Raw genomic sequence first — 26,873 nt, forward strand, 5'->3', positions numbered from 1 at the left:
GGCCTTAACAAAGTTGTGTTATTGAACACTGGGAAATTATGTCAGGACACATTCCCTATAGAATACTAACCTCACTGCCATTGGAGAATATGCATTAGCTAGTCTACATTGAAGAGAATGATAGTTCTTACTCAAATGTCAAGGCATTGTACAGTTCTATATCTTGATCAACTGTATTGTACTAGTGAAATGCCTAATTTAAAAGGCTGGTGGCTCTACTATGAACCTCAAGATTTTAAGAAGATAATGTTTTGATTCTGTTTTATCTTCATTACATTTCTTTTTAAAAATCAAATTGGATATTAATTTGCATGGATGTTACATATTAATTTAAGAATAAACCCTTAGTAAATAATACTTAAGCAAGTTCTTGATGTTACCCCATGACTCTTAAAAGATGAATCTTAATACACAGAGTTGGCTAAATCTAAAGTATTAAAAATATTTATAGCGATTTTCTGCTATATCCTCAGTGGGCCATTGCATTTGACTAGACACTAGTTTCTTCAAGGTGACCCATAGTATTAGGTTAGTTCTAATTGACCAGCTGCCCTGCAGGCTGACTTTGGACTGTTCTTTTAATTTTAATTACATACTACTTTCCACCTCAGTAGCAGAAATTGAGAAGCTGTAATAAAGACTAAATACTCTGAAAGGCCTGGAATGTTCATTCTATGTCTTGAGCACAAACACATAAAAGCTGGCTAGTTCTGTTTTAAGAAAAACAGCATGCCTTTCCATTTTAAGAGAGATGTTGGTTTTGCTGAGAGTGGAGGAAGTTAAATTTTATGGAGTTTATCTCTTGTTCCTTTTCATTTAAGAATTTGGTACTAGAAAGCTGATTTAGAGAAATTTTAATAACTTGCCATTAAAAGTAAAAAATTAAAAGCCATAAATCATCTAAAGAAGTTACATGAGAAATCATTTTACCACTAGACTAATCTAATGAGATGAATTATTCAATATTTTACAAGTGGAATTGGACAGAATAGTCATTTTAACAGGTGATGCTAATCACCAAGGAAAACAGTATGCATTATTCACTTTTAGTAATCCTCAGCCTGTGGAGAATGTCCTGTCCCTTGGCTAGATCTGGGCCGGGGTTTGATGTTTACTGCACATATAGTCCTTGGCTGGTGCCATAATTTGAGCAGGACCCCTTGGCCCAGATCCACCCATCATAATGTTCTTGTAGGTTTCTAGGACCCTCTGGATCCTTCTATTTACCCATTCGCCTATGCTTCTCTCACCTAGAGTCCCAGTAGGATGTCCTCTCCTCTGACCCACTTTCCTGGTAAGTGAAGACTTTCATGGGACATGCCCCTTGGGCTAATATGCAGATATAAGTGAGTGTATACCATTTGACTCTTTCTGCTTCTGGGTTAACTCACTCATTATGATCATTTCTAGTTCAATCCATTTATCCACAAATTTCTGAAATTTCTTGTTTTTAATAGCTGAGTAGTATTCCACAGTGTAAATGCACCACAGTTTCTTTATCCAATCTACAGTTGAGTGGAGAGTGGGGACTGACTTTCACATGAACTCTGGTGCCCCATATTTGATCACGTCCCCTGGATGAGGAGGCCTGGTGGCACTCAGAGGAAGGATAGCAGGCTACCAAGAAGAGACTTGATACCCTATGAGCATATACAGGGGGAGGAGGTCCTCCTCAGTCACAGTCATAGGGGAGGGGAGTAAAGGAAAAATGGGAGGGAGGGAAGAATGGGAGGATACAAGGGATGGGGTAACTATTGAGATGTAATATGAATTAATTAATTAAAAAATTAAAAAACTCACAGCTTAAAAAAGTAAGCCTCAGCCTGTAATCCATGCTAAAATTATTATAAATTGACATTTTCAAAAATGTAACTTAATTGTGAAAGAAACAAACTTATATCTGATTTAACTTAAGGCCCATTCCATGAGATGGAATCCCTACCCTATACTGCTTAGATGGCCAAGAACCTATGACTAGATAGCCCGGGGACCTAGGGTTAAGCCAAATAATAATGGTATAAAACAGAAAAAATATGTGATTAGTGGCTCATAATGATATTCAGCTATACTCATAGATCAGCTCAGCCATCATCAGAGAAGCTTCCTCCTGCAGCAGATGGAAACAAGTACAGAGATCCACAGCCAGAAAGTGAGAGACCTTGGAACACCCAGCCCTAAATAGAATGTTTCCATCAAATGCCTCTCCTCAGAGCTCAGGGAACTTCCAGGAAGAGGAAGTGGAAAGAATCTAAGAGCCAATGCCATTGCGGTGGTTTGAATAAGAATGATGCTCATAGGCCCATATATTTGAATGCTTAGTTACCAGGGGGCATGGCACTGTTTTAACAGATTAGAAATATTAGGAGGTGTGGCCTTGTTGGAGAAGTGTATCACTAAAGGTGGGAATTGAGGTTTCAGAAACTCATACCAAGCTCAGTCTCTCTCTCTCTCTCTCTCTCTCTCTCTCTCTCTCTCTCTCTCTCTCTCTCTCTCTCTCTCCTCCCTCCCTGACGATCAAGATGTAGCTCTTAGTTACTGTTCTAGAACCATAAGTGCTGCCAGAGTCCTTCTATGCCCATTCCAGGATAGACTAAACCACCAAAACTGTAAGCAAGCCCAGAATTAAATTTTTTCTTTTATAAGTATTGTGATGGTCTTGGTATCTTCACAGCAATAAAACAGTGACTAAGACAGAAGTTGGTACCAGGAGTAGGTTATTGCTGTGACTGGCTTGGCTTGGCTGTTTACTGGTGAGATGTGGACTTTGTGACTTTGGATCAGGAGAAATTTAAAGACTACCTAGTAGTGACCACGCCATGTGTTTATTAGTAATCACTTGTATGAAGATTTATAATAAAAATGAGTAGGCTAGACAAAGAGAAATGTAAAAATGTACAGTTTGAGGAGAAAAGGGGGCATCAGGAAGTATAATGGAATCAAGTCCAGTGCTCAAGGAGATAAAAAAGTTTAACAAAAAGCCTGATGCTAAGTGGAATAAAGGGAGTGGTGACTTCAGGGAAATGCCCCGCACACCTAAGCTTCTAACCTGTGAAAAAAGAAGGAAAAAAGCTTAAAGAGTGAAGAGAACTGTCCACAACAGAAAAGTGACACAAATGTAATTGAACAAGGGTACCAAGTTCCAGTCCCAGCAAGCAGAAGAACTTGGCAGTTTTGCCTATGTGGTCCGGGCTTTAGAATCAAGGGTACAAGGAAGGGGTTATGGAATCTCCCTCCATAGCTAAAGAAAGCCACACTGAGGCTAGGCATGCGTCAGTGGTATACCTACATGGAAGCCCAGAGAGTCCATCGTGCGATTCTGTGAAGTTTGTGAAGCTTAGATTGTATTGGAGACCCCAAGATGTTGGAGATGCCAGAGACATGGTATACCTTGCCAAAGAGAGTTGCTAACTGGGTGTGAGAATAGCTCAATAGACAGAATTGTATTACAGTCAACAAAGACATTCTGCACCAGGGACATCCAGGTTAGTCCTGCCTTCCCGATACCTGCTACACTAGGAATACAGGGACAACCAGATGGCTAAAGACTGGCATAAGAACACATCAACAAGAGTCAGGGCAATACAGTACCTTCAGAGCACAGCTACCCTACTACAACAAGCACTAAATATTTTCACACAAATGAACCACAAGGAAATTACGTTAAATCCAATCTTATAAAGATGATAGAGGCCTTTAAAGAGGAAATGAATGAATCCCTTAAAGAAATAACAGAAAAATATAATAAAACAGGTGAAGGAAACGAACAAAACTGTTCAAGACCTGAAAATTGAAATAGAAACAATAAAGAAAGCACAAAAAGAGAGATTCCTAGAGATGGAAAACCTAGGGAAGAGAACAGGAACTACAGATGCATGTATCACCAAGGAATACAAGAGCTACAGTAGAATATCTCAGACATAGAAGATACAGTTGAAGAAATTAAAATATCAGTCAAAGAAAATGTTAAATCTAAAAAGTTTCTGACAAGAAACATCCAGGAAATCTGGGACAGTATGAAAAGACCAAACCTAAGAATAATAGGAATAGAAAAAGGAGAAGAGTCCTAGATCAAAGGTCTAGAAAAATATTTTCAACAAAATTATAGAAGAAAAATTTCCCAACCCTTAAGGAAATAGAGGCAGTTATCAAAAGTTGTCCAACTCCCCCCCCCAAAAAAGTCCAGTGCCAGATGGTTTTAGTGCAGAATTCTACCAGATAGTCAAAGAAATGCTAATACTAGTACTCTTCAAACTATTCCACAAAATAGAAACAGAAGGAACATTACCAAACACAATCTATTAGGCCATGGTCACCTTGATACCTAAACCACACAAAAACTCAACAAAGAAAGACAATTACAGGCCAATCTTCCTTATGAACACTGATGCAAAAATACTCAACAAAATACTTGCAAATCAAATCCAAGAATTCATCAAAAACATTGTGCACCATGATCAAATAAGCCTCATCTCAGAAATGCAGGGGTGGTTCAATATATGAAAATCCATCAATGTGGCAGCCATGAGTATGCTCAGGGTACAGAAGAAGCTTGCCTCTAGTGTCCTCCACTGGTTGGACCCCAATGAGTCCAACGAAATCACCAATGCCAACTCCTGTCAGCAAATCAGGAAGCTGATAAAAGATGGACTAATCATCTGGAAACCCGTGACTGTTCATTCCCAGGCTCAATGCTAGAAAAATACCTTGGCTCTACAGAAGGGCAGGCATATAGGCATAGGGAAGCAGAAGTATACTGCAAACACCCACAGGTCTGAGAAGGCGACCTGGATGAGAAGGATGAGGATCCTGTGCCTCCTCAGGAGATACCTTGAATCTAAGAAGATTGACCGCCATATGTTCCACACCCTGTACCTGAAGGTCAAAGGGAATGTGTTAAAAAACAAGTGGATCCTCATGGAGCACATACACAAGCTGAAGGTGGACAAGGCCCCCAAGAAGCTCCTGGCTGACCAGGCTGAGGCTCGCAGGTCTAAGACCAAGGAAGCACACAAGTGCCAGGAGGAGCAGCGCCTCCAGGCCAAGAAGGAGGAGATCATCAAGACACTGTCCAAAGAGGAAGAGATCAAGAAATGAAGATTCCCTTTTGTCTGTACATAGTGGCCTGGCTATGGCCTCACGTGGATCAGTCATTAAAATAAAACAAACCTTGGTCTGTTGCCCTTTTTAAGAAGAAAAAGAAAAAGAAAAAGAAAAAGGAAATCCATCAATGTAATCTACCATATAAACAAATTGAAAGAAAAAAAAACCACATGAACACTTCATTAGATGGTGAAAAAGCCTTTGACAAAATCCTATGCTCCTTCATGATAAAAGTCCTGGAGAGATCAGGGATACAAGGCACACAATAAAGGTAATATACAGCAAGCCAATAGCTAACACCAAATTAAATGGAGAGAAACTTTAAGCAATTCCACTAAAATCAGGGACAAGAAAATGTTGTCTACTCTCTCTATATCTACTCAATATAGTAGTTGAGGTTTTAGTCAGAGCAATAAGACAACTAAAGAAGATCAAGGGAATACAAATTGGAAAGGAAGAAGCAAAAAAAAAGTTTTGATTTGCAGATGATATGATATTCTACATCAGTGAATCTAAAAATTCAACCAGGGAACTTCTAAAGCTGATTAACATCTTCAGCAAAATGGCTAGATACAATATTAACTAAAAAAAAAACAAAACAAAGCAGTAGTTGTCCTATCTACAAATAACAAATTATCTGAGTAAGAAATCAGAGAAACAACACCCTTCACAATAGCCACAGATAATATAAAATATTTTGATGTTACTCTAACCAAGCAAGTGGAAGACACTTGTATGACAAGAACTTTGAGTCTCTGAAGAAAGAAATTGAGGAAGGTATCAGAAGATGAAAATATCTCCCGTGCTCACAGATCAGTAGAAGTAACATAATAAAAATTTCCATCTTACCAAAAGCAATCCACAGATTCAACAAATCCCCATTAAAATTCCAACACAATTCTTTATAGACCCTGAAGGAGTAATAGTCAATTTCATATGGAAAAACAAGACACCCTAGATAGCTATAACAATCTTGTATAATAAAAGAATTTCAGAAGATATCACCTCACTGATTTCAAGCTGTACTACAGAAAATAGTAATGAAAACTGCATGGTACTGGCATACAGACTGGTTGTTCAATGTAATCAAATCAAAGACTTAGAAGTAAACCCACACACACTTAATTTTTGATACAGAAGATAAAACTAAACAATAGAAAACAGAAAGCATCTTCAACACATGGTGCTGGTCTAACTGGATATTTGCATGTAGACGAGTGCAAGTAAATCCATATTTATCACCATGCACAAAATTAAAGTTCAAGTGGATTAAACACCTCAACATAAATCCAGATACACTAAATCTGTTAGAAGAAAAAGTGGGGAAGAGCCTTGAACTCTGGCAGAGGAGACAACTTCTTGAACAGAACGCCAACAGCTCAGGCTATAAGGTCAACAATTAATAAATGGGACCTCCTGAAACTGAAAAACTTTTGTAAGGCAAAGAACACTGTCAACAGAACAAAGGACAACCTACAGCCTGGGAAAAAATCTTCACCAACCCTACATATGACTGAGGGCTAATATCCAAAATATATAAGGAACTCAAGTAACTAGAAATCTACATACCAAATAACCCCAATTAAAATGGGGTACAGAACTAAACAGAGAATTCTAAACTGAGGAATCGCTAATGGATGAGAAACACTTAAAGAAATGTTCAACATCCTTAGTCATCAGTGAAATCCAAATCAAACTACTTCAAGATTCCACCTTTACACCTGTCATAATGACTAGGATAAAAAACCGAAGTGATGACACATGTTGGCAAGGATGTAGATCAAGGAAAACACTCCTCCATTGCTGGTCAATGTGCAAACTTGTACAGCCACTATGGCAAACAATATTTCAGGTTCTCAAAAAATTGGGAATTTGTCTACCTCAAGACCCAACTATACCACTCCTGGGCATAGACCCAAAGCACACAACATTGTACCATCAGGACTCTTACTCAACTATGTTCATAGAAGCTTTAATATTCATAATACCCAGAAACTGGAAACAACTGAGATGTCTCTCAACTGAAGAATAGAAAAAGAAAATGTAGCTGTTAAAAATGACATCATGAAATCTTCAAGCAAATGGATGGAACTGAAAAAAAACATTCTGAGTGAGGTAGCCCAGACCTAGAAAGACAAACATGGTATGCAATCACTTATAAATGGTTATTCTCTGTAAAGTAAAAGACAATCATGCTACAGTTCACAGACCCAGAAAGGCTAGGTAACAAGGAGGGCTCAAGTGGGGATGCGTGGATCTCTCTGGGAGGGGAAAATAGAATAGATTTTGTGGGTTGACTGAGGTTAGATGGGAATGGGAATAGGAGGGATCAGGTTGTAAGATGGTGGGGAAGAGTACTGGAAGAGACACCTGGAGTTGGGGGCTATTTTTGGGCAATGTAGTAACCTAGCACAGTGGAAACTCCCTGGAATCTATAAGAGTGATCCTATCAAAGATTCCTAGTAATGGGGGATACCAAGCCTGAACTGGTCATCTCCTATAACCAGGCAAGGCTTCTAGTGGTGGAACATCAATCCACCACAAGTAAGGAAAGGGAATAAAGATACCTGAAGAACACAGTTCACAGAATCAATTAATATGGCCCACTAGGGCCCTCACAGAGACTGAACTGCTAATCAGGAAGCCTCTTAGGGTCTGAGCTAGGTCCTCTGCATATATTTTACAATTGTGTAGCTGGATGTTCTTTGGGGACTCTAAGCAGTGGCAATGAGGGTATTTCTGACTCTTTTGCCTGCTTTTGGGACCCGTTTCCTCCTACTGGGTTGCCTTGTCCAGCCTTAATATGAGGAGAGGTGCCTAGACATATTGGTAGGCCATGTTTATTTGATATTACTGGGAGACTTGCTCTCTTCTGAAGGGAAACAGAAGTGGATTGGGGGAGAAGGAAAGTAGGAGGGGATGCTGGAAGGAGTGGAGGGAGGGGAAACTGTAGTTGAGATGTAATGAATGAGAGAAGATTTTTTAAAAGACAGATCCCCATGATCTGTCTTAGTGTAATGCCTCAAGTATAAAGAAAAACAGAGTGTTGAAAGCAGAAAGAGAAAAAACACGAGTTACAAATAAAGGAAAATCCATCAAAGAACAGCTAAATTCTCAGTGGAAACTTTGAAAGCCAGAAAAGCCTGGAGCAATGCATTCTCCCAAGTTCTAACAGAGATTGCTATACCCAGCACAGATATCTGCTGTTGTTTCAAGAGAAAGAAAAACTGACCATGGTATAAACAACCTATAAAAATTCATGACTACCAAACCAAGCCTAAAGAGAGTACTAGAAGCCCAACACAGCTCCTCCAACAAAGCCAAATCTCTTTGATTAGGGTTATTCCAAAATATTTTATTTTCTGAGAGTATTGTGGATAGGAGTATGTCCACAATCTCTTTCTCTACATTTTTGTTGGTGTATAGAATGACTACTGATTTTTTAAGATTATATTTGTAAACTGCCACTTTGCTAAACTGTTGATCATTGAAGCTGCCTTTGTGCAAGAAATGAATGACCTCTACAATGAAAACTTCCGATCTCTGAAGAATGGCATTGAGGAAGACACTAGCAAATGGAAAAACTCCCCATCCTCATGGATTAGTAGAGTCAATATTGTGAAAATGATCATTCTTGCAAAAAAGAAACACATTCTAGGAAAGAAAAACAACATACTCTTTAAGAAAGAACATAAATAGAATTAGCCTGATAGCATCCTCATTATTAAAATCCATAACTTTGTGAGGACCATGCCCAGCTCAGGAGGGCAGATGCACCATAGCTACAGGTCTAGGGAACAGTCTTCAGCCCTTGCCACTGCATTCCCTTTTCTATGCTTCTGGAATAGGCTGAAATCAGATCTCCCTTTCATACTACAGAAGAATAGGATAAAAATGTGCTGACATTTTCCTTAAAATAAAAAGTTGAACATACGCATACAGAGAAGAGGGCAAATGGCTTCAATATTTTGGCTCATCATTTTCTGCCTGTAGAATAAGAGGTCATTCCTTGATCATGGACATGATGCCAACTCTTCAGGTGATACAGGCTTTCCACAACAGGATAATATAGGAAGCAAACTCAGAAAAAAGTAAGAGGTAGAAAAAATAGTTATTTAGTATCAAGTCAGTTTCCTTCCTAGCTATACACCTACTAACTGCACACTTACCTATGTCTTGATCTGAGGATAGACATCGCTGTAGTTTTTCAACCCCTCTTTCCCAAAGTTATTTTCAGTTCTCTTAGTCTCTTTCCATGATCAAATCCATATCTTCAAAGTTAAAATAGTCTCACAGTTCTCTTGACATGATAAGCAAAATGATGAGCTGGAGGAAATAAATGATATCTTTACTACAGAGTCAATATATGTATTTATTTCCCAGGATTGCGTTCATGAAGTACCCTAAGCCATAAAGACACTTATTTACAAACAGGTCTGGATACTAGAATTCCAAAATCAAAGCATCAACAAAGTCATGCTTTGGCAGAATTTGTCCTTGCTTCACCCAGCTCCTGACTTTTCTTTAGTTTCAATTTTATTTATTTATTTTAAAGTTTTGTTGTTATTTTATTATTTTATGTGTATGGGCATTTTCCTATATTATGTTTTGCACAACTTGCATACCTGGTGCCTAAAGAGACCAAAGAGGATATCAAATCACCTGGAACTAGGGTTATAGGTGGTTATGAGCTACCATGTGGTTTCTGGAAATAGAACCAACATCTTCTGGGAGAGCAGCCAGTGCTCTTAAATACTGAACCACCTCTCTAGCCGTAAATGCTACTTGGTTTTGTTTTTAACAGTCTTTAGTGCTCCTTGGAGTAGTTTTATAGAAATAGTTATTCAACTCTGTTTATTAAGTCTCAGCCAGATTGCTTTGCAAGAGATTTTTAAAGTTGGGAAGTGACATTTGAAAGGAACATTGGGGGAGATCCAAGATGGTGGCACCGAACACACATGGTATCTGATCTGCAGGACAGAGACTAGAGACTGGGCTGGGAGCTATAGATCACAAGACCTGGAGAGCCCTAGGTGAGAGGGGTCCACACAGTGCAGAGCACTGGTAGGTCCAGCCTTGGGCCATCCAACTGGCCCACGGAGGACCAGTTCCCATTCCCCAGAGTCTGGATCTGTACCTGTTTGTGAGTTCCAGCTGTGCTCTGTAACACAGACTCGGTATCTAGGACTGAACATGGGCAGTGAAGCACCAGAGTTTGGAGCTGCTGGCCTGGGGAAAACTCAGGAACACAGGTGGATCTGACCTCAGACACCCCGCCCCACCCTGCCAGTGCACAGAAAGCCCCAGAGGCCAGGGACGATGCGGGTACAATATCTAAAGCCCAGGGCACCCTACCATGCCATGCCTTACCTGTGCTCTTTCTCTCTCCCTCTCTGACTGATCTGTGAGCCACACAGAAACAGCATCAGTGTCTGCTGGCCCAGGTGGAGCCGAGAATGTGGATCTGAGATAGATCTTACCTCAGATCATGCCACCAGTTCACGGAGGGACCCAGGGCCCACACAGGGGCCCAGGTGCTGTGGACACATTTTCCAGCTACAGCTCCATAGCCGCACTCTAGAGTTGACTGATGTAAGGTGGCATGGTCTAAACGGGGTGAAAACCTAGCCAGTTGCCACAGCCCAGCAGGGGCTCCCATGCTCTAGGGAGGGACTGAACTGGCTCGAGGGCATATAGTGGCAGAAACCTAGCCAGCTTCCCCAACTCAGGGAGCCATTCCTGTAAGCTCAGGTGGAGACTAACCAGCCGCTACATCCCAATGGGAGTTCCCACATGCTCAGACAAGACTGAACCAGTCTGAAGCTTAGCTAACCACCACAAGACAGAGGGCAGTATCTGCTCTCAGGCAGAATCGAACCTAGGCCCCACAGCCTGGATGGATCAGGCAGAAGCCTTAGCCAACTTCCACAAGCCAGCAGGGGTTCCAGCACACTAGGGTGGACTAAGCCTGGGCCCCCAAATTCCCAGTTCCTGAGGGCAGGGTTTTCAAAGCCCAGCCAAAGGCAGGATAACCAGCTTTATCTACACTACCTCAAACTGATCCTTGGGCTGCAGAGCACCAGCACCTGCCTCTGCTTATCCAGTGGGGTGCCCAGGGTGTTGAGCAAAGTCCCTCGGGCTGAAACCAGGTCACCTGCCTGATCCAGGGAAGGATTCCCTAATACCCACAGGTGAAGGCCCTGGACCTATAGACATTCACCAATGAACTGCTCTCAATGACCAGTGAAGGACACCAGAAACTACCTCCCAACATTTGAAACAGCAAGATGACTAAAGGCCAGCATAAAAAACACAAACAACAAAAACAAAACAATATGGCAACTCCAGATCCCAGCTATTCCAAAGAATTCAACTATGAGAACTCAAACACAAATGAAGCACAAGAAAATGACCTCAAATCCTTAGTAATGAAGATGATAATGGAGGAAATTAATAAAATACATAAACAAATGCAGGAAGATGCACCCAAATAGATTGAAGACATTAAAGAGGCCTATAGAGAGGCACTGGAAGAAATTATGAAAAATACAATCAGATGAAGAAAATCAATAAAACAGTTCAAGATCTGAAGATGAAAATGGAAACAATGATAAAAAGCATAGACAGAAGAAAGCTGGGAACGAGGGAACTTAGAGAAGAAAGCACGAATTGCAGAGGTAAACTTCTCTAAATGAATTCAAGAGATGGAGGAAAGAATCTCGAGAGTAGAAGATACAATTGTAGAACTTGATGCAACCATCAAAGAAAATGTTAAATCTGAAAAATTCCTGACTCAAAACACCCAAGAAATCCAGGACAATAGGCATTGACAAAAGAGAAGAAGCCCAGCTCCAAGGCCCAGAAAATATTTTCAACAAAATCATAGAAGAAAAATTCTACAATTTAAGGAAGGAGATGCATATAAACATACAAGAGGCTTACACAACACCAAATAGAATATACCAGAAAAGAAAATTCTCCTGCCACATAATAAAACACAAAATGTACAGAACAAAGAAAAATATTAAAAGTGGCAAGGGAAAAAGGCCAAGTAACATATAATGGCAGACCTATCAGAATTACACACAACTTCTCAGCAGAGACTGTAAAATCCAGAAGGGCCTGAGCAGAGGTCCTGCAAACACTAAGAGATGCCAGGCCAGACTACTATACCCAGCAAAACTTTCAATAACCATTGATGGAGAAAGCAAGATATTCCATGACAAAAAATTCAAACAGTACCTGTCCAAAAATCCAGCCCTACAAAGTTACTAGAAGGAAAACTCCAACTCAAAGTGACAAACTACAACCACTGTTGTAAAATATAATCATACAAACACTCTACTCTCAACATCAATGGTCTCAATTGTCTAATAAAAAGACACAGTCTAACTGAATGGATGCAAAACAAGACCCAACATTCTTCTGCATTAAGAAACACATCTCAGCCACAGGATAGACATTACCTCAGGGTAAAAGGCTGGAAAAGGTATTCCAGGCAAACAGACACAGGAAACAAGCTGGTGTAGCCATTTTAATATCTAATAAAATAGACTTTCAACAAAAATTAATCAAAAGAGATGAGGAAGGACACTTCATCCTCATCAAAGGTAAAGTCAACCAAGATGACATCACAATTCTGAACACCTATGCTCCCAATATAATAGCACCCACATTTGTAAAAGAAATATTAACAAAGCTTAAACCACACATTGATCCCCACACATTAATAGTGGGAGACTTCAACACCCCACTTTCACCAAAGGATAGGTCAATGAAACAGAAACTAAACCAAGAAATAGTGACACTAACTGACATCATGAATCAAGTGTATCTAACAGATATCTACAGAATTTTTCACCTATACACAAAAGATTATACCTTCTTCTTGGCACCTCGTGGAACCTTCTCCAAAATTGATCATCTAGTAGGTCACAAAGCATGCCTCAACAGATACAAGAAGATTGAAATAATATCTTGTATCATATAAGATCACCATGGTCTTAGGCTGAACTTCAACAACAGAAAAAACAAAAAAACTACACATACATGGAAACTAAACAACTCCCTACTTAATGAGACCTGGGTCAGGGAAGAAATAAAGAAAGAAATTAAGGACTTCCCATACCCCAATTTATGGGACACATTGAAAGCAGTGCTGAGAGGAAAATTCATAGCACTAAGCACCTTCATAAAGAATGCACGCACTGAACCTAGAACCCCTATCCAGATCTAGCCAATGGACAGCACATTCTCTACAGTTGTGTGGAAAGTGGGGATTGATAGTGACATGAACTCTGGTGTCTCCTATTTGACCACTTCCCCTTGGTGGGGAGGCCTGGTGGCACTCAGAGAAAGGGTAAGCAGGCTATTGGGATGAGACCTGATAGGCTGTGATCATATGGTGGGGGAAGAGGTCCTCTTTGGTCTCAGACCTAGGGGAAGGGGAATAGGGTGAAAGAGAGAGGGAGGGAGAATGGGAAGATACAAGTGAGGGGATAACAATTGAGATATAATCTGAATTAATTACTTGAATAAAAAGATAAAAAAGAAAGGAACATTGGACTCAGCCTCAAACACAGCTTGGGTGAAATGGAGTTCATAGCTAAGGCACATGTTGAGGTATGTCAACAGATGGGAAATGACTAAGAAGAAACATGGGTAATACAGGCGATTACTGCTAAACCTCTCTAACATGTTTCTCATTTAAAAAGAACAGGGCAGGATTCTCAGATGTCACCTAAGTTATGGTAGAGGAAGAAGAACCTAATCTGATGTTGAGGATGACTAGACACTGCAAAGTGGAGAGGAGTTGATAACCTGACTTAGCAAGGGTTCTTTGTTAACCTTACATTTCTAGATGAACGTAAGAAAGGTACAGGAGCCTAGATAAAGTTTGATTAAACAGAGAACCTTTGTTTCTGATTTTGTTCAAGAAATGAAGAGATCATATTGGTATAGGTCTGAAATCCCAGTTATTTCAGAGGATGAGGATCACAAGTTCAAAGACTGTCTTTGCTATGAACTGAGTCCAAGGCCAGCCTGAGGAACTTAGTGAGACTCTGCCACACCAAAAGAATTAAAAGGTTGGGTATATGGATTAGTTATAGAGTGGTTTACTTGGCTTGTGGATGGTCCCTGGGTTTGACTCCCAGCACTGAAAAAAATTAAAAATTAAGAAGAGACATTCTTTTCTCCTTTGAACAATGTAAGTCAGCTTTCTCATTTGATCAGCTTTTATTAGAAACTGGATGAACCATGCATTAAGGCTTAGTAGTAGAGGATCTCTGCTGGGTGATGCCCATGGTCAGACATTTTATAAAAGAAATTTCTATGAAAATGAAGAAAACAAAGATTATTGCTGTGCTGGGAAAGTCAGGTAACATTTCTCAGTATTAGGCTTAAGTATGGCAGTTCTAACCTCACAGATTTCCTGCCTAGCAGTTTGAATATCTCTAATGATTGTATTGAGTGTTCTGATAATGTAACTCATAACCTGGCCATCAATATCACCACTCCATGGAGGACAGGGTGGTATTGATGAGGAACACCTTACTGTGTCTTTCTCATAGGTACCACAACCCAAGTGATGTGGGAGCATGTCTACTGTAAACCTTCCTCCTTCACACAGACAAAACTATGAGCCCAGACACGGCATTTTCATACGCAGTGTGGACCCCTGTTTCCTCCTTTGCTGCATTTTAGAGACTCAGATCCATGACTCGGAGTGTTTCTCTATGCTTTTCCTCACCAGGAGCCTTCATAACACATTTCATAAAGCCATTTTCCTGGTCTTAAGTTTGCTTAAGTGTTGTTCTGCAGTGTCTGAGTCATCCTCATTCCCATCTGCCACACTGCCCAAAGGCTGGACATGGTTGCCATGGTGATCTCTCCAGTACAGGGCTCTGAGGCTAGGTCTTTGGCCCCACATGCTGCATTATTCTGCTAAGGCTTCATCAGCACACATCAAGGGGTTTTTAGAGACCAGGTGCAATGAAAACATTGGGAGAAGCTTAAAAATAAATCAGCTATTGCAGAGTTATTTGATTAAAAAATATGACTCACTTTCTCGTTGAAAACAGAAGCTGTTTGTTCAAAAGTAATGGAGGGATACCAGCCCTGCTTCCACTGCAAGATAAGCTCTAGAAGCCCAGGATATATACTCTGGTCTGTGTGGGCAAAAGAAAGGGTCATGACAGGAAGGGCTCAGACTAGGTAAGTTGCCTTGGTAAATCTCACAGGAACACAGAGAACAGACAGACTGATTGGGAGCCTTCCACAGTGTTCCAGAATCCTAGGGCTGTGCAAATATATATGTGGCATTGCCAACATGGAAGTTCATAGTATATCATCATATGATAAGGGGCTCTGCAGCTCCAGAAAAAGCCTTGGGGGATCTGTAGGGTTGCAGAGGAGAAAGAACAGGACTAAGAACTGGGAAGGAGTCTGGCTCCAGGCACAAATACTGTATGTAGTGTTTCAGATTGAAACACTCCACAGGGGTTCCAAGGGTTGCTCTGCTACGCACTGCAGTTAGCAGTCCTTTTGCTCATGTCTGTATCCTCAGCCCAGGTGCCTACCTCGTCTTGAGGCCTCTATTTAGTGGACAACTGGACAACTGCAGGGTTCATATTTTCATGGTATTATCTTTGTGGACCTCCTGGTAATGATATCATTTCCATGTGTTGAGTCATCTGATACTAGTCCCAAACACTTTGCCAGGGAGAAAAGGTGGTTAGAATGGACCTCAATGTAGAACTGTTCATGTGAAGAACTGCCCTCAACTACAGAGTAGAAGCTCTGAAACTCTCTGCCAGCAAACACCCTACTAAACAAAAATTCACCTAAACATCATACTTTGCAGAAGCATCATCCATGTGATTTCTCAGGAATTTTCCTACTCTTAGAAAAGAAGGTGATAGTCAAGGAACTATGAGGACAGGGGAATCTCTGAATGTTTAAGACTGACAAGGCATCCCTAGATTCCTCTGAAGAAGGAAGGGTGGGTGCCACTTAGCCCTGCGATTACCTAGAAACCTGGGGCCTGTCTATAAGCTTCACATTCTGACTAGAGGCAAGGGGTTATATATGTGGCCTATATTTTGGTTGGCTCACAAATTGTATGTCTAGTAATTCCTGGCTAGAAGAGAAGGCAGGATCTCTAAACAGGCAGCTCTAGACCTTGCCATCATCATTATCAACAAGCTGTAAATGTTGCATTTACACCTCCACAAGATTTTGGGAAGTATTTCAGGATTTGAAGAAGTCTGAGACATACAGGACATATGAGCAAATGAGACAAAGGGGGTACTAGGTAGGAGGACACAAAGGGAAAGGAGGCTATCTAAATTACTCTTCTAGTGTTATGACAAAAACAAACAAACAAAACATGACCAGAGCAACCTATAAAATAAGCATCTAATTACACTTACACTTTCAGAGGGTTATAGTCCACAGTGATAGAGCAAAGGCATGGCATCAGCAACTCACATTTTAAAGCACAAGTAGGAGGAAAAGAGACAAACTAGAAATCACATGGGTTTTTGAAACCTAGAAACTTGCCTACAGTGACAGACACAGCTCCTCCAAAAAGGCCACACCTCCTAATCCTTTCCAAATAGTTCCACCGGCTGGAAAAAAAAACAATGATTCCTACACATGAGGATATGAGGATCATTCTCACTCAAACCACTACAGATGCCTTGGGTGAACACTGAAGAAACTGAAATTTAGGAGTAAAGGAATGGGTTCTTAGAAAAAGAGGAAAATAGATAGGATTACGATCTTGGAGAATCATTAGGATCTTGGGATTAAGGTGAGCAAAGATCCTGCAGAGCTTTCTGGACAGGGTAGTAATGGATTCAGGGACTCACACTGGGGCTACACACTGGTGGTCCTTTCAGGAGACCAACAGAGGTGTCACTCCAGTGATATTGCTGTTTGATATACAGGTAAAGCATATGGATGAATTATGGACTTAAGCAATCATATTCTAGTTTGTTTCCTGTTGCTGTGACAAACACTATGACTAAAAGCAATTTGGGAGGAGGTTTATTTGGTTTACAGGTTACACGTCCATCATCAAGGCAAACAACCAAGGCAGGAACTCAAGGAAGAAACCAGGAGGCAAGAATGGAAGCAGAAACCAGGGAGGAATGTTGGGAACGGCTTGCTTCTTCAGCTTGTTCAGCTACCATTCTTCCCTAACCCAGGACCACTTAACCAATGCTGGCAGCATTCAAAGTGGGTGAAGGCCTCCCACATCAACCAGCAATATAGAAAATAGCCCACAGACATGCCCATTAACAAGTCTAATGGAGGCAATTTCTCAGTTGAGGTTTTCCCTTTTAAGGTGACCCTAATTTGTGTCAAATTGACAAGACCTGATTAGCACACTTGCCATCATGTCAATTTGACACAAAACACATCACCATTACACCGTAGCCTTTCGTTGCTTGCTTGTCCTGAAAATCTCATGCTAATATCACAATGTAAGAAGGATAGCAGGCTACCAAGAAGAGACTTACTACCCTATGAGCATATACAGGGGGAGGTAATCCCTCTCAGGAACAGTCATAGGAGAGGGGAGTAAGGGGAAAATGGGAGGGAGGGAGGAATGGGAGGATACAAGGGATGGGATAACAATTGAGTTGTTATCTGAATAAATTAATAAAACATTTAAAAAAGAAAAACATCACAATGTAAAACACAGTATCACTTTAAAAGCTCCACAGTCTTTTAAAACACAACACTTTAAAAGTACAAGTTCTCTTAAAAAAATCTAAAGTCTTATAACTGTGGGCCTCCGTAAAACAAAAAATAAGTTATGTATTTCTCTACCACCAAAGGGAAGAACCAGGGACTAAGAACAATCATACATAAGCAAAATCAAACTCCAGTAATATAGCTATGAAATCCAGTAACTCTATTTCTGACATCTGGAACTCACTCACAATATTCTGGACTCTAAAAGTAGGAGTTGGGCAGTCCTATCTCTCCAGCTCTACCATGTGCAGAGATAGCTCACCTGTGACTTTCTTTGGTAGTTGTCCTAGGGTCCCGGAATCTCCAGTATTCCAAGGTATTCACTGCAACCAAAGCGGACCTTTCACCAGTGGCCTTCTCCAGTGCCAAGTCTCAGCTGCTGTTCATCGTGGCTCATTTGTGCTTCAAAACTAGTACCACATAGGAGACTCTTGACACATTCTCAGACATGACTTCCAGGCTGAGATGCAGCTTTAGCCCCCTCTGGACCACATCTCTGTGTGCTGACCCTGGGGGAACATTTCTCAGGTGACTGCACTCCAGTGATGCTGGTCTCTTATTAATTGCAACAGCTTTTTCAGCCCCACCTAACAAGTATCCAGTGTCACAGTAAAGCAAACATTTCGCTTCAATAGGGCTGGGCTCTTGCTAATCACAGCTGATTCTTTAGCTACAGCTGAGTTCCAGAAACCACAGGTTTTTAATTCAAATGTATCACACAAATGTTCCATGAAAAGACTTTGAGGGACTCACAAACTTCCATCTGACATTTCTAATCACTTCTCCCCATCTCTCTGTATGTATGGATATGGATATATATATATATATATATATATATTCATATTCCTATGCCTTTTGTAATCTCCATTCCACTAGAGAACCCTGACTAATACAGAAGGATTAGGAGGTAAGGTCTTGTTAGAAGGGTGTCACTGGGGGGGGGGGTAGGGCTTTGAGTTTCAAAAGCCAAGCTAGTCCCAGTCTTCTCTCTGCCATGTGCTTGTGGATCAGATGAAAGCTCCTAGCTACTTCTCTAATGCCATGCCTGCTTGTCCCCTGCCGTGCTCCATGCCATGATGGTCATGGACTCATCCTCTGAAGCTGTATGGAGGCTTCCAGTTAAATACTTTCTTTTATAAGTTACCTCATCACAGCAATAGAACAGTAACTAAGACAGGTGCTAACCTAACCTAGTATATGTGAGGCTCTGGGTTAAAAAATCCCCAGTAACACACACACACAGACACAGACACACAGACACAGACACACACACACAGACACACACAGACACATACACACACACACACACACACACACACACACACACACACACACACACAGAGAGAGAGAGAGAGAGAGAGAGAGAGAGAGAGAGAGAGAGAACAAAATCTGAATTAGTTGACCATAAAGTTAACAGAACATCGCTTCATAATTAAGAAAAAAAGCTTCCAGTGCTCCCGCTTCCCTTCTGGTGGTGCTTTTCCTATGAAATGACTGAAATTCACTTCTGTGTTCAGATTATCCAGTGCCACTACTGGACATGTAAACTGAATCCGAGCCTGCTACCATGCACACCTCAATTGGAAAAGTCAAGCCCACCGTTAGAAATTTTGTTGCCTAAAATTAAAACTTAAGATTATATACTAATGATATTTGAAGTTGGGCATAATTCCTTCCCCTCTTTGGCACCCACCTTTTTATGTACTTCCCATTGTGGCTACCTTTGACAGCTGGCCTTGGGAGATGCTAAGGGTTTACTAAAAAGATGGCTGATTTTGGATAGCTAACCTCAGGAAGAAACTTAGGTTCCTCCTGGTTCTTCAATTTGGAATCACATGCTCCATCACATTTGCCACTGCATGACAGAAACAAATTGGTTCAGAGGCAAGCTGGTGAAAAAGGAAAGACATTGTTAGTCTGAGCTAGCTCTGCTGAAGAAAGCAACCATAGACACCTTTTAGGTTTATTCAGGACAGTTTGCAACATGAACAGACATAGAAAAGTGAGGGATTTATGAAAAAGTGACATGACCTCTTGAGCACAAGACATTTTTGAGTTCAGCAAATTTTAAGAACAAAGATCATTACTTCCTGGGTTTATTCTTGCAACTGACTAGTTTACATACTGACCATTTCTGTCATATTAGAAAAGAAATAGGCTAAAGCAGTAGTTCTTAACCTTCCTAATGCTACAACCATTTAATACACTTCCTTGTGTTGTGGTGACCCAACCATAAAATTGTTTTCATTGCTATTTCATAACTGTAACTTTGCTACTGTTATGAGTCATTATGTAGATTTCTATGTTTTCCAAAGGTCTTAGGCAACACCTGTAAAGGGTCTTGGACCCGAAAGGTTGAGTGAGAACCACTGAGCTAAGGGGACAGTTATTCTTAGATCTGCTTGCTAGTCATCAAATCTATAGAAACAAAAGCATACATATTCATCTGATTAATATAGATAACTAGGGTCCGGTGAGGCTAAATGAAGAGTTGGGTAGAAGATCAGTCATCAATGCTGAGCTTCCACACCACATTGGAAAATAGCTTGGCATAATATTAAGGGCTTCAATATATACACAGGATAGAAATCAACAACTCTATGTATAAGTGCCCTCCAAAGCCAGTTAAACTACACATCTGGAACCTGTGTATGTACATGTCTAATGTACATCAAAGCCAGATTTATAATAACCATAGCTTAGAAACTTCCAAATCCCCATGAGAAGCTGAGCACAGACAGAAGCTACTGGGTAACTATGCAGGAAAACACTGGACAGCAACGAGTGCAGGCAGAACCTTGACCATGGCAACAAAAGAAGAGAATCTGAAAATAATTACTCTTAGGATTGAAAGAAGCCAGACGTGGTCCATACTGTGGTATGTGTGTGTCTGCGAGGAATTGACAATCACCATTTGTGCGCAACTCCAGAAGATACAAAGAAGCCCTCATTTCCAGAAAGCATATCTGTGTTTGCCTAGGGACAGAGAGGAGAGGGTCAGGGTGAGGGAGAGGGAAGCGTTGCTAAGGGCTCCAGAACATGTTTTCAGCTGTGGTGAATAGTCTCTGAGTCACGTGTCAAACCTACCCATCGCATACTTGAAGTAGGAGCACTTTGTTTTGTGTCAGAAACATCTCAATACGGCCTCAAAAAGTCAAGGGAAGAAAACCCATGAAGAACCTCATTAAGCTGTGGGGAAACGAGAACTCACTGGATCTGCTTGCTTGTTGTCTCTGAATTGGGGGGAAAAAAGGAGGCGGCGCGGGGGGACTGAGGGATGCAACACCAGCAGAAGAAACAGTGTTAGAAATGGCACAATCCTGAGGCTAAATGAGAAGTGCACAGCTCTGGGAAGCAAACAAAGCTGCAAGCAAACCTATACAAAGGGCTGGCAAAGAGAAAAATGGCTTCCAAATGGGAAGTACACAGAGACTACTAAAGGCGGCAGGCGGGGGGGGGGGGGGGGATTCTCGGTTGCTTTTCTATTGCTGTGATGAAACATCATGACCAAGGCAGATTAGAGAAGAGTTTACTAGAGCTTGCCTGCACTTCCAGGGGATTAGGCCATGGCAATCACAGCGGGGAGCATGGCAGCAGGAGGGCAGGCAGGCAGGCAGGCAGGCAGGCAGGCAGGCAGGCATGGTGCTGGATGCACACAACAGTTGAGCTCCCATAGCTCAGAAGTTGATCCATAAGCATGAGGCACAGAGAGGGCCAAGTGGGAATTTGTATGAGCTCGGAAAAACCAGACAAAGCCACAGATTCCTGCGTTCTGTGTAACCTCAAGTAGCTGGGCTCTGTGGGGACTGCTAATCATTAACTAGCTGTGTAGCTATGGCCTTTGTGGTGACAGCAGGGGTTTAGCTCAGAGCAGGAGAACATGGCGCCTTCCATGGGCAGCAGTGGAACGAGAGCGCCTCGTGATGAATATTCTCTACATACCAACTTCTGCACTCAGGCCAGGGGTTGAAGTGCACAGCACCAGAGTCTTGTCAAAAGTAGAGTGGAGATGTTGTGAACGCCAATGCCCGAGGCTGTTACAAGCCAAGGCTGTTTAGTGATCTTTGGCCTGCCTGCCTGCCTGCCTGCATTTGAGGACCTCTATAGGTAGGAGACAGACCCAGGAGGTGTATTTGGTGACTCAGACATTGATTGCAAATTAAACTCGCAGATTTCAAACCGGAAGACCATCACGGGACAAGGAAAAGATACAAACTACGAAGGGAGTTCACCTCCTGTGTGCCTTTTGGACACGACAAATGTAGGGAGACCTGACTGCATGAGACCTTCTCTCACTGGGGGGGGGGGGGGGAGTCAAGGGTCTGTCTGTTAGGCAACCTGGAACCTGAACTGTAGGACAGCCTGCTGTAGCCACACTTTAGGAAGCCATGAACTGCCCCTTCACAGCCTTAAGCATGGGCAATACTGTCCCCAAGATGCCATGGCCGCATCAAAAAGGCACCCAGTACAGTGCGCTGCAGCAGCACAGCAGCAGCTTTTGTGAAGTGTGCCCAGATGTGTGCCAGAAAGATTCTGAAAGTGAGTACAGAAAACACTCCTAGCCCAGAGAGGGTTTTGTTGAGCAAGGAGGTAGCTTCACACCTCCTGGGAGGATAGAAGTGCCAGGCATTCCCATGCTAATGTGCAAAGCCCTTAGACCCCACCCTCCCCCACCCCACCCCCCAGAAAAAAAGCCAATGGATCCTAAAGGTGCTCTGCTTGGAAGAAGACCTACAGAGGGTGTAAGCTAGGGAGTTCAGGCCAGAGACTCAATCAGGCAGTAGCATGGAGTGAAACGTGGCCTTTAACCAAGTACTGAAGGCAGGAGGTCAGATGCCCCCTGTCCTGACCCTTTGATCCTGGCTGGAGGGAATATTCCAGGCTTCCAAGGGCAGCAGAAGGAAAAGTCACTGGCTTCCACAACCAGACAAACAAGCAATCCTCTGGACAGAGGGAGATGAGACTAATAAGGAGCCTATTGTACTGGGCGCTGAATGCATGCCAGGCATTGGCAAAGAAAACATTGGCCATACGTGACCACTTTTCATGCTCATAGATATCTTTTTGTCCAGCACCAGGACTCCAAAGGTAAGGAAAAGATGAGAGCTTACAGTGCAGTGTCCAAGGTAAGCCCCGCTCCTCAGCCCTGGCTTTTGCAGCACCTTAGGTACACTGTTGTCTCACCACTCCTGGGAACTGCCTGAGACTGTGGCAGGCAGGGCCAGGGAGCCCTTGAAGCACATGCTAGAAAGCTGGACTGGTAAGCAAAGGAACAGAGAACCCTGGGAAGCTGTGACACAAGCTCCAGTCCTGGTCGCTCTTTCCTGTTGGATTCAAAGCAAGCTTAGGGCACAGTGAACACCCTGAAGGAAACTGCCAGGATCCTTCAGGAGAGTCTCAAACCTACCAACTGCCAGTGGCTGCTAAAGCACAGAGTGGTTGCATGAGAGTCTCTAGGATTCTGCATCCCAGCCAGTTTTGTTCCAAGGCCCATCTTCTACATGCTCCAAGGGAGCAGGTGGCCGGCCATGCGTGAGAGCTGCCAAAACGACATGCTTCTGTACAGCTTCTGCCCATCCTGAGGTCAACTGGCATCCCCCTTTCCTGAGCTGTGGCTGCTCAGGCAGGACCAAGAGCAAAGAGTCAAAGGGATTCCCAACTTCGGCGGGGGGGTGGGAGGGGTGGGGGTGGGGGGTCACAGAGCAGGGGGACACAGAGAAGAAGTGAGTGAGGAGGGCCAGGAGGAGGGAGAGAATTCAGATGGTTAGACAGACCAAGATCTTTCTTCTTCTGTCTTTAGATGCACCCTGAAGACACCTAGTGTCCTCTCTATGAACAGAGAGGCACAGGCAAATGAATTGCAAAGAGTCAGAAGGCAGCAAGGCAGGTAGTATTCTCATCACTTATATCTTATTTTTGTCATCGAAAAGGATCACAATACCTGCGACATTAAAAACACAGACTATGCAGTTGTTGTTGTAGTGTCCTGAATGGCAGGTGTCTGAGCATGGGTTCTGAGCACAGCTGTAGCCATCTAATTTAAACACGTGCCCACTATTTAGGAAGGATCCAGAAATTGCAAGAAGGTGGGGGCCCTCAGGAAGAGTAGAGGTCACAGGTGAGAGGAGTATCAGGGATTCTCAGAGGACTCCAGTTGGCCAGGGCACAGAGAGGACAGAAGAGGGTCTCTTGGCCAGAGCTCATCATATGTCATCCGTGCCAAGAAGTCTTGCCTTGCACCAAAGCGAAACAGGCAGCCAATCTGACCATTTAGGTCCGGCCCCGGATGTCATCATTCACCTTCATAGATGAGTCTGGCCACTGAGTAGAGCTGGGGGGTTGGTGGATAGGAGTGAGCAGTGAGGAAAGTATGCTGGGAATGCAGGGAACCCGATGGCAGTAGAGTTTAAGAGCTTCCACTCACATTTGGTAGCCTGTGTCCACAGAGTCAGCCTATAGAGAGATCGGTGTTTCCAGGTTCATATGGAGTGGGAGGGCCACAGGGTGTCTCCCTGACACTGTTTCATCATCATCATCATCCCTGGGTGGATACTACTTATCCATTATCCTTCCCAGAAGACTGCTGGGGGAGGGGCAGCGTTGTGAGTTGACTGTCTCTCATTCATATACTCCCTGGCCTTTCCGAGGCTTGGGCAGTAAATGCTGTCTCCTACTTTGTAAAATTCCTTGGGAATCTGTGCATTAGCCCGCAGACTCCTGCTTAAGTCTGAAGGAAGACATTGCAGTCTCCTGGGTGAATGTCGGTCGGGTGGTAGGGGCTTAGCATGTTGTGTCCCTGCTTATCTCTGTGCCCTTCTCTCATCAGCAATGCTTGCCACACTGCAAGCAATCAGAGAGAGAAGTGAGTCAATGTAGATGCTGCCACTTGCCAGGCTCAGGGCTCTCCCTGATAGCCCACAGCAAACTGACCAAGGCCAGACCTTGATCTGGGCAGCTGCCCACTCCTCCACCCTCCTCCCTAGTCCCTTTCTTCTTCCCCCCGTCACACCAATTTCTGATCTCCATGGATGGCAGGCACCCCAGAGGTTCCCCCCTCCCCGAGCACCTGGGACTTCTGCCCTAGAGACTGGGGACATTGCAGCTCTGTCTGCGAGGTGTTTTCCATGCAAGACTGGCAGTTCATCATGGTCTACAGAGAGGCCTTCAACTGGGCAGGTTCCTTTTTCCAGCCTCCTGGACTGTAGGGCAATGTGCAACCAGTCATCACCTTCACGCCCCGAAGAGTTTTGCCTCTGCTTTCATGTTTCCCGACAAGTGTGTTGCCTCGTTCCCGGGGGAAGACAAGCTCCCCGAGTACAGCCTGGCTAGGAGAAGACAGGGTATCCAGCACGCCCCTCCAGGAACACGGGTGCATCATGAAATGAGGGACAGCAGCAGCAGTAGCAGCACGTCCTGCCATTTGGAAGTCCCCCCCTCCATCCAGGGATACTGGACAGTCTTTACCTCTGTCACAGGCCTTAGAACTCGCAACAATTTTGATGAGAGGTGGGATAAACTCACCCCAAACTAACTGTAAAAGTGGACACAGGACCTTCATGGAGGCTGCGGAGCTAGGATGCCTGCTGCCTCAGTCACTTTACTTGTCTCATCCCTGAGACTGGAGATCTTGAGGGCTGTCGCCAGGACAGATTTTCAGACTTTGGCCCTACCCCCCTGCCCCCATTTCTCCAGCCGTGCCCCTGACGTCCGTGGACTCAGTGGGCATATCGAAGACAGGGGCAGTGGAATCTGTCTGGCTGAGCCCTAGCCCTGGAGTTGTCCTCTCAGTCTTTCCCCCTGTCTTTGTCTCCTTCTCCAGCCAAGAGAAGCTCCTCTGCTGGGTCCCACGGGTCATCATATCACCCAGCCCCACACAGTGGTCCTGGCTTCTCTCTTGCCCTCCATCTTGGGTAGGCACCTGAATGGTGAGGCACAGCTCATTTGTCCCCTCTGTCTGCAAGCATTCCATCCCAGACCACTAGGGGATGACATCATGCACCTGAGCCCTAGGTCCCTGCTCCATGCCTCTGAGGACCATATGGGCCCTGTCTAGGCACAGAGAGCTGAGCTTTTCCAGAGGGCAAGGTCCAGTACCCTTCCACAAGCTTCTCTGGCAGAGACGCAGAGTCCTGCCTCCCGCCCCGCGGGGTCATGTTGTTCTGTCCTAGGCGGCTACTGCCATTAGAGAGAGCAGTGATACTTATGTATGCAAGGTGGGCTGGGGTGCTATGACAGGAACATGCATGTGCCGCCATGTGAAAATCCGGGGCCTCTGTAATGTGGATCCCCAGACCTGATGGGGTACTATGTTTGAAGGGCCAATACATACCCAGAAAGGGCTTCAACCTCTCCAGCCATAGGTAAACCACACAGGGAACCTGCTGCATTCCCTCTGACACAAGTAGAACAGCCCCGGAAGGACGCTGAGGACAACAAGCGGTCATGAGGATGGGAAAAGGGGGAAAACATGCTCACTGCTGGCTAGAGTGTGAACTTGGGCAACCATGGTGGGAATGAGTATGCCAACTCCTCACAGATCTGAAATAGGTCTGTCCTATGAGCCAGCTTTGCCGCTGTCGGTCCTAAGGGCGCTAAGCACTCATAGCACAAGGACATTTGTGCATTCCACAGGGATAGCTGTTCCACGCGCAATAGCCACAAATTAGAAGGAGCCCAGGCTCCTAGGCTGGAGCTGAGCGCATGAGAAAACAGTGCGTGCACACACCTGATGGAATTTTAACAAAAGGAGGGTCCTTGAGAACACACACACACACACACACACACACACACACACACACACACGATGAAATTTAAAGGTGCCGAAAGAGGAATGAAATAATGGCATTTGCAGGAAAAGGGATGTTACTGGGGATCCAGTTTCAGAAAAGTGAGTGCACTTCAGTTGTGTGCATGTGTGTGTATGTATGCGTAATTCTGTGCGTTTGTGCATGCATGGGTGCTTCTGTCTGCCTGTGTGTGTGTGTGTGTGTGTGTGTGTGTGTGTGTGA

At 43.3% G+C, this 26,873-nt stretch overlaps 1 long non-coding RNA gene and 1 pseudogene across 3 annotated transcripts in view; one reads left to right on the plus strand and one right to left on the minus strand.

Annotated features, from left to right (window-relative positions):
* LOC311602372 overlaps window positions 1-19,759 on the minus strand; it is a 73,953-nt gene extending 54,194 nt beyond the window's left edge. For both annotated transcript variants that reach the window (XR_014780737.1, XR_014780738.1), the window contains exons 1-3: window positions 19,654-19,759; window positions 18,128-19,072; window positions 9,270-9,426 (exon numbers count right to left, since the gene is read on the minus strand). This is a non-coding gene — a long non-coding RNA (uncharacterized lncRNA). The remainder of the gene's footprint in view (window positions 1-9,269; window positions 9,427-18,127; window positions 19,073-19,653) is intronic.
* LOC311602581 (large ribosomal subunit protein eL19-like) lies at window positions 4,522-5,161 on the plus strand (annotated as a pseudogene). Its single transcript has one exon. The product of its transcript is annotated as a large ribosomal subunit protein eL19-like (transcript).
* Window positions 19,760-26,873: the final 7,114 nt, after the last annotated feature.

The sequence above is a fragment of the Acomys minous genome (genome assembly GCF_964271855.1).
Source record: "Acomys minous genome assembly, chromosome: 7".
NCBI lineage: Eukaryota > Metazoa > Chordata > Mammalia > Rodentia > Muridae > Acomys > Acomys minous.